General features: G+C 33.9%; 1 pseudogene; it reads left to right on the top strand.

Moving 5' to 3' along the window:
- Positions 1-1,327: 1,327 nt before the first annotated feature.
- Positions 1,328-11,646, top strand: LOC129294534 (CDPK-related kinase 4-like; annotated as a pseudogene).
- The last annotated feature ends 9,222 nt before the right edge of the window (positions 11,647-20,868 follow it).

Here is a 20,868-nt window from a genome sequence, read left to right on the forward strand (position 1 = left end):
TGTTGTTTGAATACTAATTTTTTAAATTGATTTTAACCAAAATTAATTTTTGATATATAAATTACAATAAAGGATATAAGTTTTGTGATGGATATTGGTAAAATTGCATATAATATTATTAAATTTATTTTGATTTGTTTAACAATAAGATGTGGTAATGATACATTTAACATTTGTAAAATTATTTAACATACGTATATTTATTAACAATATAAATTTAAATTTAAATTATATTATAATATTAATGTTTTAATTTGAAATGAAAAAGATCCTTGCTTCCACAATGCCACTCTCTGCTATCCCTCCAAACCCTTCCACCGCATCATGTCCCTTCGTCTCTCTGACGCCTCCTCCTACATTGCCCTCAAATCCCTCTTTCACCCTTCAGTCTCTCTAGCTCCTCAATTGCCCTGCCACTCCCATTCGTTTCCCTCCCAAACTTGTTGCCTCTCCTCGCTCCTTCACATGTATCAACAGCCTCCGTTAGGTCTTCGGTGTTTAGCTCCCTTGCCTCGAGAACCTCACCAATCCCACTGTCTCCAATGTCCAAGTCAAGGCTTTAGGCCCTTATGTTTATAGGACTTAGCCGATCACAAGCCACACATTGGTAGGGGTATATTTAAGATGTTTGAAATTCTAACAAATAATAGAAGTTCTAAAAGATATAATTGATATTGAGAAGCAAGTGAGGGGAGCTTCATTCAGAGCACATTTTGAAATTAAATAATCAATCATATAGAAAATAGAGTGTTTGGGTATTTTGTACCAAAACGTGGTTCCCGTACAAATAAATGATTTTGAACGCAAATGCAAATAGGCACTACATATACAAACGCCACGTTTAGTTAGAATGATTGATTTTGTTTAATAAAGCATTATGAATGGCACATTGTGTCTCGTTTGGTTTCCCTCTAAGGAATAGAAGCTATAATGCTTTGTTTGGTATGGTATGGTAGAAGAGTTTTTTTAAGAAAGTAGAAGTGAAGTTGGAAGTGAAACTGAGTTTAAAACTATGTTTTGTATGTTGATGGGAGTGAGATGTCAATTTTAATTAAAATATCCATTTATAACATGAAAATGCTTGAATGCCTCTACTTGAAAAAATCTTAAACCCCTTCACCCCTCCAACTGCAACCACCATAAGTTGATCCAATATATGAAAGTGAATTATATCAAGGACAAAACCAACCAACAATGATCAAAAGCGTGTATGGAGATTTATATCAAAAACAAAAAAACGAATCAAAGGGTATTCAAATAAAAGAGAAAATAGAGATTCAATTATGGCAAAAATCATCAACCATTACACAGGTCTAGAGATGCAATGATGGCAGAAATCAAAGAGAAAATGGAGATGCGGTGGTGGCGACCATCACCCACCTTCTCACTTGCTTTGCCATCAATGTCAACCTCTAAAGATGTAATGGTGGCAATCATCCCCTACGTCTCTCTCTCATCTTGCAGATCTTATGCAACTATAATAATCATCACCCACGTCCTCACTCTCTTCATTACCAACTTTAACCTCTATCGTAGCTTCATTACTATTGCCAATAGGAGCCATCAAGGAAGTAGGTTGCACCGTCAAGGAAAAGGGGAGAATGTTGGAAGGGTCATTATTGATGAAGAGAAGATAAGGTTGGAGAGAGTAGAGATGGGAGTAGGGTTCGTGACATCCCAAGATTTAAATAAGGGCTAATTAAGTCAATTAAAGAGTTGGATTAATTAATCTAGATCCTAATCGGATTAATTGGAGTGATTGGATGGTCATTGGGTTCATTGGACCCTATATGCAAGTGTAATTTAGATCTGTTTATGAGGTGGCCCAATTTAGTGGGCTCAAGTGAGGGTTTCCAAAATGCACCATTTGTTGTGGCTCACAATTCCATTGGTTGTGACGGATGCAATGAACTTTTAAATTTACATAAACACAAATAGTTTAAAATGGGAGGAATTTTAAAGGAGAGTTTGAGAGGGAAGTCTAAAGGCTCTGATAGAGCTTAAGTTGTTAAAGGCTATCTATGCCCATTAAGACTTTGGGTTAGCTTTCTCTTTTCTTCTTCTCTCCTTATCTTGAGTTTTTTGCACTTCTTTTTAAGCTGTTGAGTTAAGGTCTGAATCTAGAGCCAAGTTGTAGCAACTTTAATGGCCTTAATAGAGTTTAACGAGAGTAATTTAAGTTTCTAATCCCTGGGTCTTGTTTAATGGTAGTGATTTGTGTAATATTCTAATTTTATTTAAGAATTTAATTAAGAAAATTATGATATTCAATTGAGAATTAAATTGTATTTTGAAAAAAATTGAGGCTAAGGAGTTTGGGCTCTCTTTCTATATGGAGAAAAGGCCGATATCAAAACTCATTGTAAGTATCATTGAGTAAAGTGGAAAGGGGTCAAGTTAGGTCATGTGAGAGAGGTTATATTTGAGATTATGCTACAACCATTTAAGAGAGAAGAAAAGAGAAAGCTAATTTCACAAGGCAGTCTTAGAAAATCAACGTCTGCAAGTCCGTTGATTGTTTGATTAAGCTAAAATTTGGTCAACAGGTTTGTAGCACCCGACTAGTCATTTTCAATGGCTGCATTATTGATTAGTTTTATGCTGTGAGAGTTATTCACTTCATCATCCATAACCATGCTCACGTCTTCACGGAGCAATCTTGGTAAATCGGCGCTTAGGAATTTGTTAACCATTAAAATAGGTTGAAATTTAGTTAGCAAGTTTGTAACATTCAACTCATCATTTTCAACAGTTGGATCGCTAACTCATTTCCTGATGCTAAAGTTATTCACTTCATCATTGGTGTGGAATTTTGCCTAAGTTAATGAGATTAACTAATCCAACTTCAGGATTAGTATGATATTAGTGTCATGCACTATAATTAATTTAATTAATATGTGATGGTAAGCCTTGGGATGAGTAGCCTCCTAGTTAATGGTAAGCCTTGAGAGGGAAGATTGGAATATTCACAACTCATAAATGCAAGTTAATTGTTATGCATGTTTACTTATGAATGTATTTTATATGTGATGAAGCTCGTGTTAATAATGGCTTAAGAAGGGAGACAGTTGATTTTGGTGTTTTTAGCATGAATGCTTATTCTGGCACCAAGTGTTATAAGATTGTTATATGACTATAGATTAGAGTATGGCATGAGCCATTAGTTAGTTTATTTAATAATAACGTATCTTAGATGTGTGCACCAAGTGGATGTGTGGACCACCTTAATTGAAGGTCCAAGCTATAAATTAGGTATCCTAGAAGTTAACAATTAAAACCATTTAATCTGTGTTGTAATTGTGCATGTACCATGGCGGACGTGCTTGTTTTGCTAAAATATCTGTTTGGCCCCTGTTTGAACTAGTCTTGAATGTCAACCTATTTTCATGTTTCCATGAACTTTTTATGCTATGATTTTAAGTATTTTTCAAATATTTACACATCATCAATCTTTTTCAAATAATTTTAGAATTCAATTGTTTTTAATAATTTCAACAGTAGTTGAGAAATTAATCTTAACAAATGTTAATCATTAGCTTTAATATATAGCTAATGACAAAAGTCATTATAAAGTCTAATGGAACCTAATTCCATAAGACGTGTGGTGGAACCAAATTTATCAATTTTGCTGGAACTAAGTTCTTTCAGGAACTTAGATATTGCATACCAAATATATAAAAGAATGGGTTTCACTTCCCTCACCCCAATTTCATGATACCAAATGAGTCGTAAAATAAATAAAAAATAATTTTAAAGTGATGTTTGCATGGACATATTTTGATTTTAGATTTAAAATCTCATGTTCAATATCTTATATTTCAAATTTATGTATTTTAAATCTTTTATTTGAAATCTGAATAGTATAAAAAATTTCAAAAAGAAAAAAGAGAGATGATATGAAACTTAAAACAAAAATAAAACTATAAAAATTAAGTTATATTAAATTAAAATTTAATAATTGAGTTTTGAATGAATCATAACTATGATATATGAATTATTTAAATTTAAAATTTGGGAATTAAGGTACAGCTGATATAACTATCACAAAAAGATAGTAGCCTAAATAGATAAAAATTAATATCCAAAGTGAAAATAAATAGGGAGTCAGTATACTTTGGTGGTGTTTTGTTTTTGATCCTTTCAGTGTTATTTTTCTGTTATCAATCCTTTTAGTTTGATTTATTTGCATAATTTTTTGAAATATTAGCGAATGCTATTCACAACTCGTCATCTCTTATCAACGTGAAGCCTCTCCTTAAAACAATAACCCATAATATTATATTATATTATAATATTAATTATTATAATTATAAAAATTATTTCATTTCTAATATGATTTTTAGATATGATCTTCACAATTAATCATTTATGGTAAATATTATATAAATATTAAATGAATTGCAGTTATATGCATATTTATTAAATATAAATAAACAAATTTAATAATATCATATATTAATATTTACATCTTAAAAGATAATGTCCTTTGCTGTAATTGGTACATTTAAAATTTATTTTAATTTTAATTGAAATCATCCGAATATCTCAAAATCAATATGTTAATTTTTTTATAGTTAATTTTATACAACTGAAATCCAAACACACTAGAGTATGTTTTTCATCCTTTTTGACCTGTATGTGTGGATTATGAGGCTAAATATTTATTCGAATTCATGATTAATCAGTCCCGTGACATGGATGTTCAAATTATATGTGAAAAATGGTAAAAAATGGCAGGACTTTTTTTCCCCCCCGTGGACAGAGTCAGGACCCAGAAAACACTGACAACTTTTTTTTTTTTTTTTACTCCCAAAGCCACATTGAAAAATGTATAATTGAAACAGTGGGCTTTGACTTTGGAGGATGAAGTGAGAAACTAGAAAAGGTTGCAAAGAAGGCGAAGGTGGATGCATAGCAGCGGCAGAATGCAGAAGCAGTGGAGGCGAGGATTGAGGAAGGAGAAGGAGACAATTATGCTGTAATGGTGCTGCCGGCATGTCACTCCAAATAAGACAGCAAATCATCACTCAAGCGTCCAAGGGATCGATCAACACGAAGCATGTGATGGGAACATGTTTGATTGGTAAAATTTAAAAAATAATATTTCTTCCGTCTTAAATTATGAATCACTTGAATTTTTTAATTATAAAATATAAAACATTTTAAATAAGCTAATCATTAAATATATTAATTTTAATATTATATTTTCTCTTTTTATGATTAATTTTCATCCATTCTCTTTTCAATGTATTAAATGATGAATATTTTTAAAATTTTATATTTTTATTTTAAAAAGATAAAATTGTTAAGTGTATTTAATAAAATTAATTAATATGTTAAAATTTATTTAAAAATATCTTATAATTTAAGAAAAATTTATATATCACTATCTTATGTCATCAGGAGTGAGAAAAAAAAAAGGCCAAGCAAAAAAGGCAAAATGGGAATGGGGGGGCAGCATTGTTGTGTTTTCCATCAACCAGGCGTGGTTATGTAGCAAATGGTGCAGGTTGCCAACAAAACTTGAACTTGTGAAAATGATAATGTGATGAATTAATATTTATTTTTTTAAAAAAATACCCCCAATTTATTAGGGTAAAGTTTGAAAGATACATGCAAGAATTACAATTAATTTAAAAATTATAATAAATAATGAGCATTTTATTTGTAGTAATAATTTTTAACGGATAGATAGTAAAATGTATAGTTAAATTATGGACATAGAAAAAGAGCATAGCTCAGCTCATCGTCAATTAAGATTTATTTTTCCTCGCTTGTCATCTTTAAGACTACAAAAACATTGTTCCTCTACCTTCGAAGACTTCGGCGACACCTTATTCCTTGTATCGTCTGTGCCCTCACATCGCACTTGACAACAAGCAATCTTCCATAAATATTATATTATCAGTACATGATAAAAGGGTAGATGCCTGAAAGATACCTGAGTTTAAATTGGGTAGGAGTGGTTAGTTTTTTATAATATGAGGAATCAAATTCAAATTTTTATTAAAATAAAGTCAATACATACTCATATTTACACACACACACACACATATATAGGAAGCAGAAGGTTTCAATCATTAGGGGCTAGGTAAACATAAACCACGTTTACATTGCAGTTGACTCGGAAACAAAGTGTTGCTATCAACTGTTATATTTCCTGCAATCTTATTAAATTAGATGATAAAAGTCCGCTTAATTAGCATAAAATTATAATTATAGTTTATTTAAAAATCATATATATGGATGCAAGAATTGGTTTTGTTGTGGGAAAAATAGAGAGATTGTAGTATAATGTGTAAATTAAAGAAGAAAAATAAGGCATAAAAAGTCAAGAGCGAGGAAAAGAAGAAAAATACCAGCCCAGGAGCAGAGGAGGAGAAGAAAAGTAGTGCACCCGGCCGTAGCTAATAATCCAAGAAATAGAGAGAGCAGAAGGCTTTTGAATGCATAGGAGCTACATTTCCAGGTGGAGCTAGCTCCATTTGCTGACATTAAAAATTACAACTTAGACTCTGTCTTCTTCACCGCCTTCTTAATTTCCCCGACCATGCTTTCTCTCCTCTACCTCATAACACGCTCTCTCCAATAGGTCATTGCTGCAGCAAGAACCTCTCCGCCATCGACAATGAAACCTCCCACCGAGACCTTTACCACAAACCTCCTCATGTCACTGCATCGCCCCCTTCTTCTGTCCATTTGGTCTCCGTCGCCTCCGATGCTACCCCTTTCCGCTATAGTTATGCCACCAGTCCCTTCAACAGCCCCCTCCCACTCGAAGTTCCGCCGTATCTAGGTGGGACTATCAATAAGAAATTTCGATGGCCCTTGCCGCCTCCGTCACCCGTGAAGCCGATCATAGTGGCAATACTGAAACGGCAAGGGAAGGCTTAGCCTAAGAAGGGGTCCACACCGGAGGAGTGAGGGGAAAGTAGATCAGGCGAGAGGCTGCTAGATAAGAGCTTTGGGTTTGCCAAGAATATCGGCGCCAAGTATGAGTTGGGGAGAGAAATAGGTTGAGGACACTTTAGCCATACTCACTTGGCGAACGCAAAGAAGGGGGTGCTTAAGGGACAGTCTGTAGCTGTGAAAATAATATCCAAAGCTAAGGTGAGATTGTATTGGATCATAAACTCGGAACTTAGAAGTATTAGCTATAAAGATCAAACCAAACATTTTTACTAAGAGCTGGTATTTTAGTTGACTCTAGTTCAATTTTTTTCCCATGATTTTTCTTGTACTATTTTCATGTATAGTTGGCCAACTGTAGCGGTGAACGGTGAATGTATCTTTTACTTACTTATTGTTATACATGGAAGTTCTCGATGATTCATTTATAAACATTAAAAACGCAGCTCGAAAAAGTCACAGTAGCACTTTTGTACTTGGTTCATCCTTTTGGTCATGTATTCTGTATGGATAGGTATTTAGATATCATTATGGAACCTGCTAAAGTATACTAGATGTGCTCAAATGTCGTCCCAAATATATCAGTGACATCCAAGGTTGCTTTCTAGGTTAAAGCGTTAGATTTGTGGTTCTATGGTCAATGTCATTTTCAACCTAATAATAGTGAGAGAACAGAGAATGGGGATCATTTCCAAGCCAACAACTCTAACCTGATTATTTTTTCTTGTTAAACTTGATTGTGATTATTGACTGTCGGACTCCTATATGGCAAATGACAATAGACATTGCAATTGAAGATGTATGGAGGGAGGTCAAAATGTTGAAGGCCTTGTCTAGTCATAAAAATGTAGCCAAGTTTCATGATGCATTTGAGGATGCCAATAATGTCTACATAGTAATGGAGTATGTTCAGATACAAAATTTCTGAAAGTTGCTTTTGATAGTGATGAGATTTTAGTCGTATGTTTATTTTCTTGCTAGTTTGCATAAGTAATTACTAAAGCAATATGGATAATGGATGGAATTCATCAGAATTATGATCTCAATAGTAGTCTAGACACTACATTTATACATTTGTTAAATCAGATGTTTATTCTGAGGTGACAATGTGCTTCATCTCTCACCAGATTTTATGATAGAGGAGAACTACTTGATAGAATTCTCTCAAGGTAATATTGAGGTTCATGCTTCATCTGTATTAACTGGACCATTCTTTCTCTTTGATAATTTCCTGATAGAGGTTTGCTTTTGAATATCATGATTCTAATTGGACTCTTTTGATTTTTATGCATTTTTTCAAGAAGGGGAAGATACATAGAAGAAGATGCTAAAGCTATTCTTATGCAAGCTCTAAACGTAATGGCCTATTATCATCTTCAAGGAGTTGTTCATCGTGATCTAAAACTAGAGGTTTGACATTCTGAACAAAATGGAATCGGTCAGTCACGCCTTTGGACAGATAAACAATACTTTCCTTTTTGTATAATTTCTCTACTGCCTTTCCTATCTGTATTGTAAGTTGTCAGCCTATATACTTTGCCCGTTCCGCAGAATTTTCTCTTTGTCTCAAAAGATGATGATGCTGTAATGAAGGTTATTGACTTTGGCCTATCTGATTTCATGAGACCAGGTAACAACTTATTGACTTATGATAGCATGGAATACTATAACCTTGCATATGCAAGTTGTGTACAGTAATCAAATTCCGCATAGTGGTTGAAGAATGATGTGATAATATATAAGCTTTAAGCTTGATTGCTTTTATTTAGTATAGATTTTTAAAGAGGCAATGACTTGGAGCTCAAGGATTGGTTAACTAGATGCATAGGCTATGCTTTGTAGACATAAAAAAGAAGGTAATAAACAGCAAAATGTAGATAAAGGATCCAATTATTATCCAAATTCCTTGTTAATATTTTCTCCTCATTTTCTATTAGAGCTGTCAATTAGGGTTGGCCCTTTTAAACTTAAAAAAATTGAGGGCCGGGGTGCTACTTTGGCCTTCAAAAAGGTAAATCAAATTTAAAAGGGCTGGTCCTTTTAAGCCTGAAAATAAAGGGCTGACCCCCTTTCAAGCCCTAATATATTTTTTTAGAAAAAAACAACATAAAAAAAAAAACAAAAAGAAGACATCATGTCACTTAAGTTCAGCACTCACTCTCTAATCTAGATAGTAAACACGCACATTATTATTTGCTTACTTTGAATATTTTTTCATTTTTTAAATACCTTAAAATTATAATTTTGGTTTATTATTTATTGCAAATAATGAGGATGAAGAAGGAAGATATAAAAAGTTTAATATATTTTTCATAGATAAGGATCTACAAGGAGAAGGATCAAATCATATTGATGTTGATGATGATAAAAATCATCAAAATTTAGCTGATGATGCTACCAACGTGTAATTGATATCGGAGTTGATTTTGGAATGTTGTTTTTTTATCAGACTTAAAATTTTTGTTGTTTGAATTGATTTTATTTTATTTTTCTAGACTTAATGTGATGTGTAATAACTCTGTTAAGATTTTAAATATATTTTTTAAAATTTTTAAATTAAAAAATTAAAAAAATAATTAGGGTCGAGGCCCTGAGGGCCAGGGCTGGGCTGCTAAAAATAAAGCCTTAAGGTATAATCGGGCTTAAAAGGGCCAACCCGTTTAGGCCTTGGCCTTAATTGACACCTCTATTTTCTACCTTCTTATTATTACTCCTAGAAAGCACATCCTAAGCCTTTCTGTATGATTTTTTTTAAATCTTCCAATTCAAGCAGATTAGCTTTTCATTTTTATATTCTGGCAGTTTATATTGATAGATAGTCTATAACAGAGGTTAAGGAATATTCACATAAGATCTTGGCTTCTATGTCACTTAAAATTCTCAGTAGTTTATTAGATTTCCCTGTTACCAACTCTGCTACTGATTATATATGTCTACATTTAGAACCCTTTAATAATTTAATTAAAGAGATGTATCTAATAGTACGTTGCTTATTATTTATTGTTTTAGCATTGTCTCCATTTTTCAAAAGATTGAAACAAAAAATGCAATTTCTGTTTTCTCCCTTACAGTCTTGACGATTTACTTTTCATAACCATCTAAATCAACGCCTGAGTGATGTTGTTGGCAGTGCCTACTATGTTGCACCTGGGTGCTCCATAGATCTTACAGTACAGAAGCAGATTTGTGGAGTATTAGGGTTATAACATACATATTATTATGTGGAAGTAGACCATTCTGAGCACGCTCTGAATCAGGAATCTTTCAATCTGTGCTAAAAGCTAACCCTAACTTTTATGATTTGCCTTAGCCTTCTATGTCATTAGAGGCTAAAGACTTTGTAAAGAGACTTTTGAACAAGGATCTCAAGAAAAGGATGAGTGCTGCCTAAGCATTAAGTATGTTATGTTCCGTGAGAATGTCCTACCCAGGCCTTTATTAATTTAAGAAATGTTTTGCTAAAATTGAGAATCTCCCACACCCAAAAAAAAACCTCTTTTTTTAATGATGAAAAATTGCCTCCCTATTTGCAGCTCACCTGTGGTTGAGAAATGAAAATCAAGCCATTCCATTAGACATTTTAATCTACAAGCAAGTCAAGTCATATTTACATGCCACACCTTTGAGACGTGCGGCACTCAAGGTTAGTCCTTAGTGATGCTGCCTTTCAATGCTAATGCATCGAAATAACAAGAGAAAATGAAATAACAAAAGTAATGATTTCTTTCTCTCTCTCTTTGCCTTCGCGGTTTATTTATTCAGGCTCTCTCTAGAGTATTGACAGAAGATGAGCTTATCTACCTTAGAGCACAGTTTAGCCTCTTGGGACCAAAAAATAGTTGTGTTTCCCTTGACAATTTTAGAGCGGTTAGTGCATGCTCATTGCAGTTTTGTTCATTTTCATGGTTTTTGTCCAGGTGTTTCATGTTGTCCAAACTTTTTAAATGTTTTGATCTTCTATTGTTCCTGCGATCTATTATTTGAAATGAAAGAACATTGCAGGCTCTCATGAAAAATGCAACTGATATTATGAAGGAAGCAAAGGTCCTAGACATTTTAAACTAGGTGAGACATCTTTGTTCTATATTTTCTAGCCTTGTCCATCTGGATATTTTTGGCTTCCTTTCTGCTTTCAGCATAGCATATTGCATGTCTTTCTTCTGATTAGGATTTGGTATTAGTAGAATACATTAAACCATATATCTTTTGAATTAAGATGGATTCACCTGCCTGCATAAAAATGGACTTCAAGGAGTTTTGTGCCGCAACAATCAGTGTATACCAGCTTGAGGTTCATGAAGAATGGGACAAAATCGTGAGAACATCATTCGAGTATTTCAAACGAGCAGGAAACTAAGTCATTTCGGTTGAGGAGTTGGTGAAGGTATACACATCCACTTGAAAGGGACCGGTCGCCCATGGTTTTGTTTTTTATTTTAACCCTCTGACCTGACCTTTTGAGTAACGTTACAGGAGTTGAATCTGGGTGCTTCATCTTACTCTTCACTGGGCAATTGGATCCAAGAATCTAACGGAAAGCTCAACTTCACTGGATATGCCAATTTTTTACATGGCGTCACAATTCGTAGTTCAAACACAAGGCAGCGACAGAATGCTACATGATTTGTACAAAATAATGTATTCCATTTTTCCCATTTGATTTTGAAAAGGAAATATTGCTCAAGTTGTGAACAATTCTGGGGGGTTGAATCTTTGCAAAAATAATTTTGTACTGTACTACTAGCACGTGATTTGCATGGCCAAGTGAAATTGTCCTCAAACTTGTACATGTGAGAACAGATCCTACACGCATGTTGTCAAATTTTGTGCGAAGATCAAGACGTGTCTACAGGGGTCAAACCACCTTATGGTAGCCGTCCGAAAGGGGTGAGAAATACCCTGTCACAGAACTGGCCGAAGACTAAGAAGGGAAAAAACATGCCTTGCAAGTGTGTGCATTGTACTCACCCGAATAAATGGCCACGAATTTACCTATGCACTCAAACAGTGACGTCGAATCAAAGAACCTTTCTTCAACTTTGTCCATCCCTCCTATATTTTTTATCCAATCCAAACGGTTGCAACGCTGTTTAAATTTTTCTTTTTGGAGGGGTTGGGACCCTTGGATTTTATTTGTGATAATGTCTATTTGCAGATTCCTAAATCATCAGAATTAATGAAATTGTCTTTTCATATTCTGTTTGATTTATTCTAAATCAATGTTTTTTTAATTGGTCCCAAAGAATTCAAACATTAACTCTAGCTAATTTGTATAGCATTAACAAACAGCTAAATTTTCATGTAGTTATTAAAAGAAATTGAATGAGATGGATTTAAAAAATCAAAACAAAAATGAATTAAATCATCATCCTTCATGGTAAGCATGATGAAATTCACTAGTGTTTCATGTTGTCCAAACTTTTTAAATGTTTGATCTTCTATTGTTCTGCGATCTATTATTTGAAATGAAAAGAACATTGCAGGCTCTCATGAAAAATGCAACTGATATTATAAGGAAGCAAAGGTCCTAGACATTTTAAACTAGGGTGAGACATCTTTGTTCTATATTTTCTAGCCTTGTCCATCTGGATATTTTTGGCTTCCTTTCTGCTTTCAGCATAGCATATTGCATGTCTTTCTTCTGATTAGGAGTTGGTATTAGTAGAATACCTAAACCATATATCTTTTGAATTAAGATGGATTCACCTGCCTGCATAAAAATGGACTTCAAGGAGTTTTGTGCCGCAACAATCAGTGTATACCAGCTTGAGGTTCATGAAGAATGGGACCAAAATCGTGAGAACATCATTCGAGTATTTCAACGAGCAGGAAACTAAGTCATTTCGGTTGAGGAGTGGTGAAGGTATACACATCCACTTGAAAGGGACCGGTCGCCCATGGTTTTGTTTTTTATTTTAACCCCTCTGACCTGACCTTTTGGAGTAACGTTACAGGAGTTGAATCTGGGTGCTTCATCTTACTCTTCACTGGGCAATTGGATCCGAGAATCTAACGGAAAGCTCAACTTCACTGGATATGCCAGTTTTTTTACATGGCGTCACAATTCGTAGTTCAAACACAGGCAGCGACAGAATGCTACATGATTTGTACAAATAATGTATTCCATTTTTCCCATTTGATTTTGAAAAGGAAATATTGCTCAAGTTGTGAACAATTCTGGGGGGTTGAATCTTTGCAAAAATAATTTTGTACTGTACTACTCGCACGTGATTTGCATGGCCAAGTGAAATTGTCCTCAAACTTGTACATGTGAGAACAAATCCTACACGCATGTTGTCAAATTTTGTGCGAAGATCAAAGACGTGTCTACAGGGGTCAAAACCAGCTTATGGTAGCCGTCCGAAAGGGGGGTAGAGAAATACCCTGTCACAAAACTGGCGACGAAGACTAGAAGGGAAGAAAAACATGCCCTTGCAAGTGTGTGCATTGTACTCACCGAATAAATGGCCACGAATTTACCTATGCAGTCAAACAGTGACGTCGAATCAAAGAAACATTGAGCCAGAACCTTTCTTCAACTTTGTCCATCCCTCCTATATTTTTTATCCAATCCAAACGGTTGCAACGCTGTTTAAATTTTTCTTTTTGGAGGGGTTGGGACCCTTGGATTTTATTTGTGATAATTGTCTATTTGCAGATTCCTAAATCATCAGAATTAATGAAATTGTCTTTTCATATTCGTTTGATTTATTCTAAATCAATGTTTTTTTAATTGTCCCAAAGAATTCAAACATTAACTCTAGCTAATTTGTATAGCATTAACAAACAGCTAAATTTTCATGTAGTTATTAAAAGAAATTGAATGAGATGGATTTAAAAAATCAAAACAAAAATGAATTAAATCATCATCCTTCATGGTAAGCATGATGAAATTCACTAACATACTATAAATGTAGGAATCATTATACCCTTTTAAAATCTCAAAATTATACTTCTTAACTTTATAAACTAATTTACCCTTCTGTTTTATAAATGTGTTCACCTATTTTTTTAATTATTTTATTTATTTTTATTTTTATTTTTTGTAATTCATTCATTCTATTTTTTAGTAAGTAAATGAGTGTGTATATTGGTTTTTTGTCCAGTGGGTTGTTGATGGAATGATGTTCAGATACGTTTACGCGAAGTACTTGGTTTGGAGAAAGAAAATAAAAAGGATCCCTCTTTAAAAATTATTTAATAAAATAATATAAGGGCGGAGGGATAGGGGAAGAGGAGAAAAAGAAGAAAGAAAAGGAGAGTCTCTCTCCCACCCAAACGTGGCTGGACAATATGGTGTTCATTGGGCTCAAGCGGCCAGTCATTTATGCAAAGATATCCAATTCATGCAATGTACTATATGAAGCATCCTTACAAGAGTCTTCTTGGTCGAGTTATGGAATTGCTTTGCTGCAACACCCTCACTAATTGTGATTATTTGGTAAATTTTATTTTATTTTTATATTCATGTCTCAGCTTGCTAGTCTAACAAGTTGAAGGAAATCCTTCTTGTTTTTGTTTTTGCTTTTTTTTTACATGAAGTGTATCATTTTTTAAATAGTACTTCTTGCATGTATAATTACTGGTCACACTAGAAAACATATAGGGATTTTTTCACAGGTGTGGGGGGATGATTTGGAGCGGAGTTTGGCTTGGCTTGTTATGTAGGACTGCCTGCCTCCTCATCACGTGTTGCTTCTAGGCATAGTCCTCAGAATGGTCCTCCTGAGCAAGTTAATCATGCGAACCTGAATTTTGAATGTTTATGCGCATTCTCAAATCAAATACACCTGTGATTTTACACGCTACTTCGGTCTCTTTAATTTAACTTCCCTTAATTGGCAAGCCATGTTCTTTTAGAATATTATTATCATTGATTACGTTCGCAAGCCCTATTCTTTCCATATGCAGCGGGCCTTTTGATGCAGGGTTTGAATGCAGGTTAGACTTAACTAATGTCATTCGAATTCATAATGTGATTTTATAGAAGCACAATTCACAGAAATTGGAATAATTAAGGGGTTTCAACAAATTAATTCCAAGTCACAATGGTGATTAACTCAGAGGCAATAAATAGCTAATAAATTAAGGGGCAGACGAGAACGAGTGCTGACTAAATTTAAGCAAGAGACCGAGTCTATTGATCCAAAACGTGAGTTACAGTCTTATTAATGCCACGTTTTCAATATCTGCCAAGACATTTCATTTCTGTTTGACTATATCTTAAATCAATAATCCATGCGAGTTTTAAATTCAAACTATTCATTCCATTTTCATTGTAAGGAATTATTAAATGGCTTGAAAATGTCAATGTCAATTTGTATCCTGTCATCATGAAAAATTAAATATAATAATAGAAGTCGTTGGTAAAAATATAAAGAATACGGGTCCTCTCTCACCTCAAATGAATCAAATTCAAATGTTATAGGTAAAAAAGAAATATGATGAAAAGTTTATTCCATAATACTGTGCATACCGCATCACATTATTCTTAAAAAAATGAAGAAATTCTTCACAAAAGAGATAATATTTGCATTAATTAGTAAGTAGAAATATTAATTGGTTAATTTGAATAATTTTTTTAGAGAGGATATAAATAATATAAGCAAATATATATTTCTTTGGAATAAAGCTCACATGAAATTGATTCCAATCCAGCCGTTGCACTGCAGCCATATTTATTGCATAATTGTTTGTCAAGTGAATGATCTCTGTGTATACTGGCTGACTTCTGCCTCAATGATTCATTGCTTGACTTCGACCCAGGTTTAAATGTTGGTAGACAAAAAAAAATACACTTATCTCGATAATTTATGATTTTAGAAATTGGAATGTTGGTTTGATGGTGGGCCTGACTTGATAGTTTGCTGTGAGCCCATTTATTGGATAAGCCCATCACCCAAATGGGGAAAGGGACTTTTCTTCTTTTCTTCTCTCTCCTTTTTTTTCACTTTCCCCATCTCCATCATTCATTAATTTTATCTTTTAAAAAATTATTTAATAAAATAATATAAGGGCGGAGATAGGGGAAGAGGAGAAAAGAGAAAGAAAAGGAGAGTCCCTCTCCCACCCAAACGTGGGCTGGACAATATGGTGTTCATTGGGCTCAAGCGGCCAGTCATTTATGCAAAGATATCCAATTCATGCAATGTACTATATGAAGCATCCTTACAAGAGTCTTCTTGGTCGAGTTATGGAATTGCTTTGCTGCAACACCCTCACTAATTGTGATTATTTGGTAAATTTTATTTTATTTTTATATTCATGTCTCAGCTTGCTAGTCTAACAAGTTGAAGGAAATCCTTCTTGTTTTTGTTTTTTGCTTTTTTTTTTTACATGAAGTGTATCATTTTTTAAATAGTACTTCTTGCATGTATAATTACTGGTCACACTAGAAAACAAAAGGAGTAGCATGAAAATTATAACTTGACAAGAGCAACCACTCTGATTCCTTTCTCTAAAAATTGACGTTCAAAACCAATTTAGTTTACAAAAAATAACCCCTCCTTCTATTGATGAAATTAGCAAATTACCTCCCTCTAGTGTTTTTTTCTTCCTACACAGATGTCTTTCCTGCCCTCACTGTCGACCTTGTTGACTAGTTGCCATCATAGGAAATCCAGCAACATTTCCCTCCAGCATCCAACATGTTGAAAATTAGCTTGATTACCAAAATGCCCTCCCTTACTGTTGCTAAGCAAAGCATGGCCAAGAACACCACTAGTATTGCCACGAAGTATAAATCCTCATTGAGATTCCACAGCACTGTGAGTCCTAGAAACACAATTTTTAGTGCCAGAGACCCTAGAACGGCGAATGCAAGCTCATAAATTTGAATCCTGAGGCCCTTATTGATTACTAGTGATAACACCTTTAAGGTGGAGCACAAGAACCATAAGCCATAGGAAACCCTGAAAGTGGCGAAAACAATGCTGTTGAGGAAGAGGTAGGTGCAGAGCACAGTTTGGGTGCTAGAATCGTCGATTGTTCGAAGGATAAAAGTTTGGTAGAAAGAGAGGAGGAGGAAGAGCTAGTAGGGCTTCAAAATGATGAAGAGGAGGTGAAAGAGGGCAACGGGGAGGTAGGTAAGAAGGACCAAGCAGAGGGTGCAGAAGTGGTGGGAGGTTTTATTCCTGAGGGAGGTATTGAGGAGGAAGAGGAGGGAGACGAGGAAGGCGAGCTGAAAGAGGCTGAGAGAGAGGATAATGTAGAGGCGATAGAGTTAGGCCTACTGGGGAGCAGGGAAGGGGAGAAGGAGGAGAAGAGGCATAGGTGGCTGAGGAAAGGGAAAGGGAGGAGCTAGGAGAAGGCCTAAAGAAAGATGAAGAGGATGAGAAGGAATCGAACGGTCCAAAGGGAGTTGAAATCTTGGAGGTAAAGGAGGGATTTGGATTTAAAGTGAAGGTAGAAGTTAAAGTAGAAGGAGAGGATAGAGAGGAAGATGAGGGCAGAGACAAAGGCAAGGATAGAGAGGTCAAGGAATATTAAGATCATAGATCAAACTAGCCTTCACTTTACCGGAGCAAGGTTGTAAATTAGAGGATTCTTAAGACGCCCTAATTGCAGAAGCACTAGAAAGCCTAACATCACACCCTTTCCTCGCTCTCGATCCTTCTTTCTCGCCCTACCCTTATCCACCTCCCTCCCTTTTTTATTTATCATTCATTAGTTTTAATTTTAGATTACTCACCACATTGTTCAAATCTAATTCTAGCACTTCCATTATTCTTTGGCTTCTTATTATTAAACATTATATTATTCCATGGACTGGATTATATTAGCACATTCACATTAAACATGAAAGGTGGAGAGGCTATATGTTATTGCCTTTAATTTCTAATTTCCTATCCCACAACTAGATTTGCATCATTTACAATGCCTGGCCAGCCGGTAAAAGAATCACAACATACATTTATTCTCAATGTGCTTGCCATTACACGTAACTTACAACCATGCTGCACCTAAATGGCTCTCTCTTCATACTTTGTTTTAAATTACATTTGTAACTTCATTTTATATAGTAAGGTTTTGTACATGATTTAATATAGTATACAATCCAGCTGGTTTACTCACAAGGCTCATTTAATCTCGCTTAAAGTAGGAGACAAAAGTGTTCATCATTAACTTTCGTTCAAGCTTTCCTTCATCATAGTTTATTTTGCCTCGCCAATCAATTTGATAGCTTTTTCATTCTTATCATCTGGGGTAAAATCCTTGTGACATGAAATATGAGATTTGAACAGTTAAACTATTGGTAAAAATGTGTGCTTTGATTTCTATCTGTTATAACTTGGGCTTGTAGCAGATTGTGTGTGTGTATATATATATTGCTTGAAAATTAAGTTTAAAATAATTGTGCTATTACATGCATTTTCCCATATATAGTTGATCTCTCGGGGAAGGAACTTGATCTGTTGTCACTCTTTTTTTAGGTGACCAAGTTTTTTTTTCAATATTTCACCAACACTTAGCCACACTGGCATCTGAAGAAGAATTATTGGAAAATACTTGTTTTTAGAAAGCTTGCACGCTTGTAGTTATTGACTTTTAGATGTGAAATTCTATTATATATACATTTCTCAATCCTTTATTAGCTTGTATGTGTGACAATATAATTATTTAGATTAATACTTTTATAAATAAGTTAAGCAAACAAAAATATCTATCTTCATTTGACTAGTCCAATAACATTTACTAGTTTTATCATTGGCCTTCTGGTGATTACTTGTTGAGTAAATCAAGTTATTGTTATGGGACTGACATTTAACTTGGATGATATGAATATGTGAAGTTATGAATTAATAAAGAAATTAGCAGCAATACTTGCATTGATCAATCACTCTCCAAATCTAATACTTTTATGTATATATGTACAATATAGGATACTCAATTTAGATTATTGCACTCGTGGTTGGGACGGTAAGTTTGCTTATGATTTTTCCAATTTGCATTTCATAAGTAATATATGTATCATGATTGTACAACAAAACCTGCATTTTCAATGATTACTTTCTGATCCCCCCATATTATGATTACAGAGCATATTATGATGGTCGTTTCCTTTTGTCCGCATGTTGTGCATTTACAACCTACTATAAGTATATATAATAGATTAACACATTCTAATTCTAATATATATCTAGAATTGTATGTGGTCTAGCTTCCAACGAAGCAGAGAAGCTAGAGTTGGTCTCTTACTTATTATAACTCTCTTACATGCAAGAGGCATGGTGATATACTTGTATCTAAATAACTCCACTTGTTCTAAATATGTTGTATGTTAGTTAGAAAAGAAGGATGACATTTATTGTAAGCAAATCAAAAGGGGCAATATAATATGAGAAAGAAAGAGAGAGAGAGAGAGAGAGTTGGGATTTATTTATCGCTGAAGAAGAAATTAAGGAAGAGCTGTGAGCATTGAGCTCCCTTAATTTATTATATGTATGCGTGTCCATAAGTATAGAGCTGTGCGTTATTTATATAAATATTATTGTTGCACTAATATTGATAAAATGTTGGAGTGATAGAGAGAGATGAAATATTAATATGCGTAATATATAGCTAGCAAATTAAAAGGCAGTGGATTTAGATCATGATGCATGAATAGGGAGATGTTTCCTTTATTTTCATTCAATTATCAAAATCATTCGAGCAACATGGCAACCTTTTCTTTTCATATTACTGCCCCCTATTACTACAGTCTTGTCCATCACTATTTCATAGAGTATATTGTACACTATACATACTGTCAATGCACGTATATATAAAGCAATAGAAAATAATCTAAAGAAAAATCACAAAGAACAATAATTAAAAAATACTGAAACCACAACAAATAACCAAGATTGGTTTAGATTATCAATGGCAAACTAAATAAAAATAATACATGCATTTATGGTGTTTATTATTTCTAGCACTATTAGCTCTTCGTCCTCATAAATGAATGATAAAAGTTCAATGTAAAAGTATAAGCTAGTATAATATTTAAGCTGATCCATTAATTTGTAACCATTTCCCATCATTTTTGCATTAACGGTGATAACTACTGTATTATGATCTTAATTTCATTGATTACTCTTTAATATCTCACACGATATCTCACAATATGGTTAATTAATATATAGGTTGAAGTTAAATAAGAAAAATTCTATTCTTCTAAATTTATTAGCCTAATGAGCAAAGATCAAGTACTAGTCTTTTGAATCCCCCAGCCTCCTATTTTGTGCAGCAAAATGCATAGGTATCACTGTCAATAATTATCTAACATTGATTTGAGACTTGGAATATATGTAGTAGTGTTGCTAAAAGCTTGAGCTATGCATTCACACTATATTAAAGTATAAGTTCGTTCTCTCTATGTAACTTTTATTTTTGACAGGGGAAGATATATTGGTATTATAGATTATAGAAGACAAAACAAGCATATAAAGAAGGATGGCTTGGAATCAAAGGAAAGGTTTTCAATTGTCAATAAAGAGAAGAGAGATATGGCAATAAAAATATAATCTAATTCTACAAAGCTCATTTTGTCACCTTTCGTCCAATTAATGCTTCAACGACCTATGCCCTCCTTCTATCAATCCATTCCATTAAAAAGGCTTACTTAGAGAGGATAATTAAAAAACCACACATACATTGGTAAAGCTGAGAGCCTAAGACTACCACTTGACCCAGTCCTAGTTAGAGAGTATAGATTAATTAATTTCATATATAAATCTTTAATTTAATGAGTGCTTTGGGAAATTCAGAAGATAATTAACTAGTTTTTAGTAAAGACGGACAAGAGATAGGAGAAGAATTAGAATGTTTATGCTTTATATGTAGCCACGTTGTAGTACTCAAAAAAGGTTATCTCATGAAAACCCTAATTGAAAAACTTGATTTTTTTTCATAGAAAGAAAATAGATCCCATAGCTAGCTCAATACTCGAGTAGAGAAGACAGCCTTAAAACCACGAGG

This window comes from Prosopis cineraria, unplaced genomic scaffold (assembly GCF_029017545.1).
Source record: "Prosopis cineraria cultivar Desert tree isolate PC_DT_omini unplaced genomic scaffold, ASM2901754v1 PC15, whole genome shotgun sequence".
NCBI classification, from domain to species: domain Eukaryota; kingdom Viridiplantae; phylum Streptophyta; class Magnoliopsida; order Fabales; family Fabaceae; genus Prosopis; species Prosopis cineraria.